The 7,168-nt window shown below is 36.8% G+C and overlaps 1 long non-coding RNA gene across 2 annotated transcripts; it reads left to right on the forward strand.

Moving 5' to 3' along the window:
* The first annotated feature begins 2,960 nt into the window (after window positions 1-2,960).
* Window positions 2,961-5,469, forward strand: LOC310860779. Of its 2 annotated transcripts, XR_014569430.1 has the most exons (6): window positions 2,961-3,087; window positions 3,469-3,530; window positions 3,684-3,838; window positions 3,977-4,048; window positions 4,955-5,143; window positions 5,374-5,469. It is a non-coding gene; the product is annotated as an uncharacterized lncRNA (long non-coding RNA). The 2 variants fall into 2 exon arrangements; XR_014569431.1 differs by lacking the exon at window positions 5,374-5,469 and having other exon boundaries at window positions 4,955-5,152.
* The last annotated feature ends 1,699 nt before the right edge of the window (window positions 5,470-7,168 follow it).

Here is a 7,168-nt window from a genome sequence, read left to right on the forward strand (position 1 = left end):
AGAGAGGGTCAGGGCAGCATAACCTGTTGAAATATGCTCACTTTGGCTGTGGACGGCTACATTTCAACGTCTGGTTTTGTGCTAGGAGTGTCAGGATTTCTAACTAGAGCAGGCGTCTTCATGTTTTTCTGACCAAGGACCCTTTAGCTGAGAGAGATGAAGCAGGGACCCTCACTACATATTGTATCAAATTGTGTTGCAGATTAAACATTGTATAGGTAACTTCATTGACAACACTGTGTTCGTGTTGTGTAAATTAATGTTTTATTGATTGTTTGTTTACACAATCTTTTCCATTTACAGTATATGTTGGATTCATGTACGTGTAGCCTCATGTGCCAGTAACAAAATAGCATATCAACATTGTTCAATAGTAATTGAATTTCTCAATCTGTGTGCCCAGGTATTGAAATCACAACAACAAGAGAAGACATTCGTTCAACCACACCAGTTCCAGAGCCAGATTCTACAACTGCAGATATTACTCATCCCACAAGAAGTAAGGCAGAAAAAGTTTATCTCTAGTTATATTTAAGTACTGATCTAATAGGCCTGATCTTTTTTAAGTCTTTATCTGAATTACATAAACTCTTGTTGTGGAGTCTGTGTCTGTAACAAAATAGATATTATTTTTTCAATTAGAATAAAATAATTGAATGTTCCTATCTGTGTGCCCAGGTATTGTAATCACAACGGAAAGTGAAGGCATTCGTTCAACCACACCTGTTCCAGAGCCAGATTCTACAATTGCAGATATTTCTAGTCCCACAAGAAGTATGGCACCAAAAGTTTTTCTCTAGTTTATTTTTTGTACTGATCTAAAAGTTCTGATCATATTTTAAGGGCTTATCTGAATTTCATCAAATCTTGTATCTGTGGAGTCTGTGTCTGTAACAAAATATGTGATAAAAAATGGTTCATTTAGAATACTAATTGAATTTTCCAATCTGTGTCCCCAGGTATTGCAGTCACAACAGAAAGAGAAGGCACTCGTACAACCACACCAGTTTCAGAGACAGATTCTACAACCGCAGTTACTAGACTTCCTACTCATCCCACAACAACAAGTACGGCATCAGAAGTTTATCTACATTTTATTTTAAAGATTAAATCTAGAATTGTAGAGGCATTTTCATACTGTACATGTGTGTCCAGGTATTGCAACCACAACAGTCTCTGCTGGTCCCACAATAACAAGTACGGCAAACGTTTATCCCTACTTTTATTTAAAGTTTTATGTGCTGGTCCAAAGACCAGAAAGTCCATGTCTGACTACAGCCTGTAAATTTGTCAGTGAGTATTTTATAGACCATTAGAGAGAGGGTCAGGGCAGCATAACCTGTTGAAATATGCTCACTTTGGCTGTGGACGGCTACATTTCAACGTCTGGTTTTGTGCTAGGAGTGTCAGGATTTCTAACTAGAGCAGGCGTCTTCATGTTTTTCTGACCAAGGACCCTTTAGCTGAGAGAGATGAAGCAGGGACCCTCACTACATATTGTATCAAATTGTGTTGCAGATTAAACATTGTATAGGTAACTTCATTGACAACACTGTGTTCGTGTTGTGTAAATTAATGTTTTATTGATTGTTTGTTTACACAATCTTTTCCATTTACAGTATATGTTGGATTCATGTACGTGTAGCCTCATGTGCCAGTAACAAAATAGCATATCAACATTGTTCAATAGTAATTGAATTTCTCAATCTGTGTGCCCAGGTATTGAAATCACAACAAAAAGAGAAGACATTCGTTCAACCACACCTGTTCCAGAGCCAGATTCTACAACCGCAGATATTACTCATCCCACAAGAAGTACGGCAGCAAAAGTTTATCTCTAGTTTTATTTAAGTACTATGATCTAATAGGCCTGATCTTATTTTAAGTCTTTATCTGAATTACATAAACTCTTGTTGTGGAGTCTGTGTCTGTAACAAAATAGATATTATTTTTTCAATTAGAATAAAATAATTGAATGTTCCTATCTGTGTGCCCAGGTATTGCAATCACAACCGAAAGTGAAGGCATTCGTTCAACCACACCTGTTCCAGAGCCAGATTCTACAACTGCAGATATTTCTAGTCCCACAAGAAGTACGGCACCAAACGTTTTTCTCTAGTTTATTTCATGTACTGATCTGAAATGTCTGATCATATTTTAAGTGCTTATTTGAATTTCATCAAATCTTGTATCTGTGGAGTCTGTGTCTGTAACAAAATATGTGATAAAAAATGGTTCAATTAGAATACTAATTGAATTTTCCTATCTGTGTCCCCAGGTATTGCAGTCACAACAGAAAGAGAAGGCACTCGTACAACCACACCAGTTTCAGAGACAGATTCTACAACCGCAGTTACTAGACTTCCTACTCATCCCACAACAAGTACGGCATCAGAAGTTTATCTACATTTTATTTTAAATATTAAATCTAGAATTGTAGAGGCATTTTCATACTGTAGGCCTACATGTGTGTCCGGGTATTGCAACCACAACAGTCTCTGCTGGTCCGACAATAACAAGTACGGCAAACGTTTATCCCTACTTTTATTTTAAGTTTTATATGTTGGTTCAAAGACCAGTCTGACTACAGCCTGTAAATTTGTCAGTGAGTATATTTTATAGACCATTAGAGAGAGGGTCAGGGCAGGTGCTCAAAATATAAAGTAAAACAGCATAATCTGTTGAAATATGCTCACTTTGGCTGTGGACGGCTAAATTTCAAGGTCTGGTTTTGTGCTAGGAGTGTCAGGATTTCTAACTAGAGCAGGCGTCTTCATGTTTTTCTGACCAAGGACCCTTTAGCTGAGAGAGAGATGAAGCAGGGACCCTCACTACATATTGTATCAAATTGTGTTGCAGATTACTTGTATAGGTAACTTCATTGACAACACTATGTTCGTGTGTAAATTAATGTTTTATTTATTGTTTGTTTCTACCCATTGTGCTTCATCTGTAGCTACAACACCTGCACCACCAATAATTCCAAAGGTCTTGTTACAATTCAAAATAACGCAAACCTTCACACAAGACCTTGAAAACACATCCTCAGTCGCATTCCAGAACTTAGCAACCGAAATAGCTTCAGTGGTAAGTACCATTATGATGATCCAACACCTACCAATACATTCTCCATAACTTCAGCGATTCCTCCTATCATGCATATTACTATTATATTGATCTCTGGCAAATATATAATTATGATGATTAAAAATAACCATACTTTATGGAAATGTTTTGCTTTAATTGTAAAATTACCAAATAACTAAACAAGTTAAAATTAAAAGATTTTTTACAAATGACTGCCTCCACCTTTCAAAATGTTCTCTAGAACATTGTTATTAATTAATCAAATGTAAATCTATTAATCATGAACCATGAAATGAACTTGGTGGGATACTGCGTTTTGTTTTTACAGTTCCTGTGTAATTATTTTTGTAATAATTGCAATGACTGAATTTCTGTTTACAGATGAACATCGTCTATAGCGCAAAGTTTTCTAATTTCAATCGCACTGTTATAACCGGCTTCAGGTATGCACCAATGGAGTTATACTGTATTAAGTATATATGTTTTTAGTACATAAATATTAACGTATCATTGATTTGTACCTTTAATGTACCATAACATTTGGTAATTATTATAACATAAATGTTATAATTAATAATAATTAATCACTTTTACAGCTCGGGATCAGTAAATGTGGAGGCTGAATTAATATTCAACCAAGAGGAAAATGCAACTACACCAGATGCCTCTTCTGTGGCTAGTACTCTTGTTGAGGCTGCATCCAGCTCTAATTTCTCCCTTCCTGTGAACACGTCAACTATTGTTGTCACGGGTAAGAATTGTCGACTCAACCGATAATAGCTCACAGTGTTGTTCTTTAATGACCTGTTTAATGGTATTTTTTCTTCCTTGTTATTATTTATATATCATGGCCTGCGTTGATATTGATATGAAAGTTTTATTTTTACAGTGGTTTTGCCGCCAACTCAAGCACCCACTACAGCAGCACCTTTAACAACAATCACCACAGATTCACCAGCAGGTACAATTTCATCAAAGCAAATTGAAACTGTACTTCCAATGTATAAAACGTCTAATGAATTAACTGGACTGGACAAAGGGATATGCAAGAGTACAGTGACATACCCCTATGATTATAATGTGTTGAAAAAGCACATTAAATTATTATTTATTATAACTAATATCAGAATCACCGGTAATATTAACTTCACAATATAATGTAACCTTTCCATCATGTAATGCAACATCACCACCAGTCATTCAAACTTCGCCACGACACAATGCAACTTCACCACCAGTTAATGCAACGTCACCACGACCCAAAATAACGTCAACACCAGTCACTGTAACATCACCACCAGTCAATGCAACTTCACCTATAGTCCATACATCCCCACCAGTCACTGCAGCTACTAGCCCAGGTAAAACAAATGAAACATTTGTCAAAATAACTTTACCACTAATGGTGGCAATGAATAATGAATCAGTTCTCAGTTTAATATCTGAACATAACTGAAGCGGACAATATCCCCACCAGTCACTGCTGCTACTAGCCCAGGTAAAACAAATGAAACATTAGTCAAAAGACCTTTACCACTAATAATATAATTGAATGCATACGTACTCAATTTTGCTATAATATCTGAATATAACTGGAGCGGACAATGGGATATGTACAGTGACATACCCCTATGATTATAATGTGTTGAAAAATCACATTCAGTTATAATCTTTATTATTATAACTTTAGAAATATAAGAAACACCGGTAATCATAACTTCACAATTTCATGTAAACTTTCCATCAGGTAAAGCAACATCACCACAACTAAAAGAACATTAAATTATGATCTTTAGTATAATAACTTCAGCAATATAAGAAACACAAGTAGTCTTATCTTAACAATGTGATCTAACCTTTCCATTAGGTAATACAACTTCACCTCCAGTCATTCCGACTTCACCACGACACAATGCAACGTCACTGCCAGTCATTGCAACTTCACCACGAGTCACTGCAACTTCACTGCCAGTCATTGCAACTTCACCACGAGTCACTGCAACTTCACCTATTGTCCATACAACACGCCTACCTGTCACTGCAGCTACTACCCCAGGTTAAACATCTGCACTATTAGTGAAAATAACTTCACCGCTAATCACTTTGAACATAGAATTTACTGTCCAGCTATAATAACTCAATTTAACTGTAACTAACTGTTTACACAATCTTTTCCATTTACAGTATATGTTGGATTCATGTACGTGTATAGCCTCATGTGCCTGTAACAAAATAGGATATCAACATTGTTCAATAGTAATTGAATTTCTCAATCTGTGTGCCCAGGTATTGAAATCACAACAAAAAGAGAAGACATTCGTTCAACCACACCAGTTCCAGAGCCAGATTCTACAACCGCAGATATTTCTAGTCCCACAAGAAGTACGGCACCAAATGTTTTTCTCTAGTTTATTTTATGCACTGATCTGAAACGTTAAGTGCTTATTTGAATTTCATCAAATCTTGTATCTGGGCCCAGGCCGTAGCGTAACGGTCTGGGCACCGGACTGGTGATCCAGTCGCGGTGTGCCGCGGGTTCGACTCCCGGACCCGACACGGCCTTTACCGCATGTCATCCCCCCATCTCTCTCCCGTTTCCTGTCAGCCTACTTTCTATTCCTTAAAAAAATCAATAAAGGCGTAAGCCGCAAAAAAATATCTAAAAAAAAAAAAAAATCTTGTATCTGTGGAGTCTGTGTCTGTAACAAAATATGTGATAAAAAATGGTTCAATTAGAATACTAATTGAATTTTCCTATCTGTGTCCCCAGGTATTGCAGTCACAACAGAAAGAGAAGGCACTCGTACAACCACACCAGTTTCAGAGACAGATTCTACAACCGCAGTTACTAGACTTCCTACTCATCCCACAACAAGAAGTACGGCATCAGAAGTTTATCTACATTTTATTTTAAAGAATAAATCTAGAATTGTAGAGGCATTTTCATACTGTACATGTGTGTCCAGGTATTGCAACCACAACAGTCTCTGCTGGTCCCACAATAACAAGTACGGCAAACGTTTATCCCCACTTTTATTTTAAGTTTTATGTGCTGGTTCAAAGACCAGAAAGTCCATGTCTGACTAGCCTGTAAATTTGTCAGTGAGTATTTTATAGACCATTAGAGAGAGGGTCAGGGAAGGTGCTCAAAATATAAAGTAAAACAGCATAACCTGTTGAAATATGCTCACTTTGGCTGTGGATGGCTAAATTTCAAGGTCTGGTTTTGTGCTAGGAGTGTCAGGATTTCTAACTAGAGCAGGCGTCTTCATGTTTTTCTGACCAAGGACCCTTAAGCTGAGAGAGAGATGAAGCAGGGACCCTCACTACATATTGTATCAAATTGTGTTGCAGAAAACATTGTATAGGTAACTTCATTGACAACACTGTGTTCGTGTTGTGTAAATTAATGTTTTATTGATTGTTTGTTTACACAATCTTTTCCATTTACAGTATATGTTGGATTCATGTACGTGTAGCCTCATGTGCCTGTATCAAAATAGGATATCAACATTGTTCAATAGTAATTGAATTTCTCAATCTGTGTGACCAGGTATTGAAATCACAACAGAAAGTGAAGGCATTCGTTCAACCACACCTGTTCCAGAGCCAGATTCTACAACTGCAGATATTTCTAGTCCCACAAGAAGTACGGCACCAAAAGTTTTTCTCTAGTTTATTTTATGTACTGATCTGAAACGTCTGATCATATTTTAAGTGCTTATTTGAATTTCATCAAATCTTGTATCTGTGGAATCTGTGTCTGTAACAAAATATGTGATAAAAAATGGTTCAATTAGAATACTAATTGAATTTTCCTATCTGTGTCCCCAGGTATTGCAGTCACAACAGAAAGAGAAGGCCCTCGTACAACCACACCAGTTTCAGAGACAGATTCTACAACCGCAGTTACTAGACTTCCTACTCATCCCACAACAAGAAGTACGGCATCAGAAGTTTATCTACATTTTATTTTAAAGAATAAATCTAGAATTGTAGAGGCATTTTCATACTGTACATGTGTGTCCAGGTATTGCAACCACAACAGTCTCTGCTGGTCCCACAATAACAAGTACGGCAA

Source organism: Protomyctophum parallelum (assembly GCF_964188405.1).
Source record: "Protomyctophum parallelum genome assembly, chromosome: 6".
Lineage (NCBI taxonomy): Eukaryota > Metazoa > Chordata > Actinopteri > Myctophiformes > Myctophidae > Protomyctophum > Protomyctophum parallelum.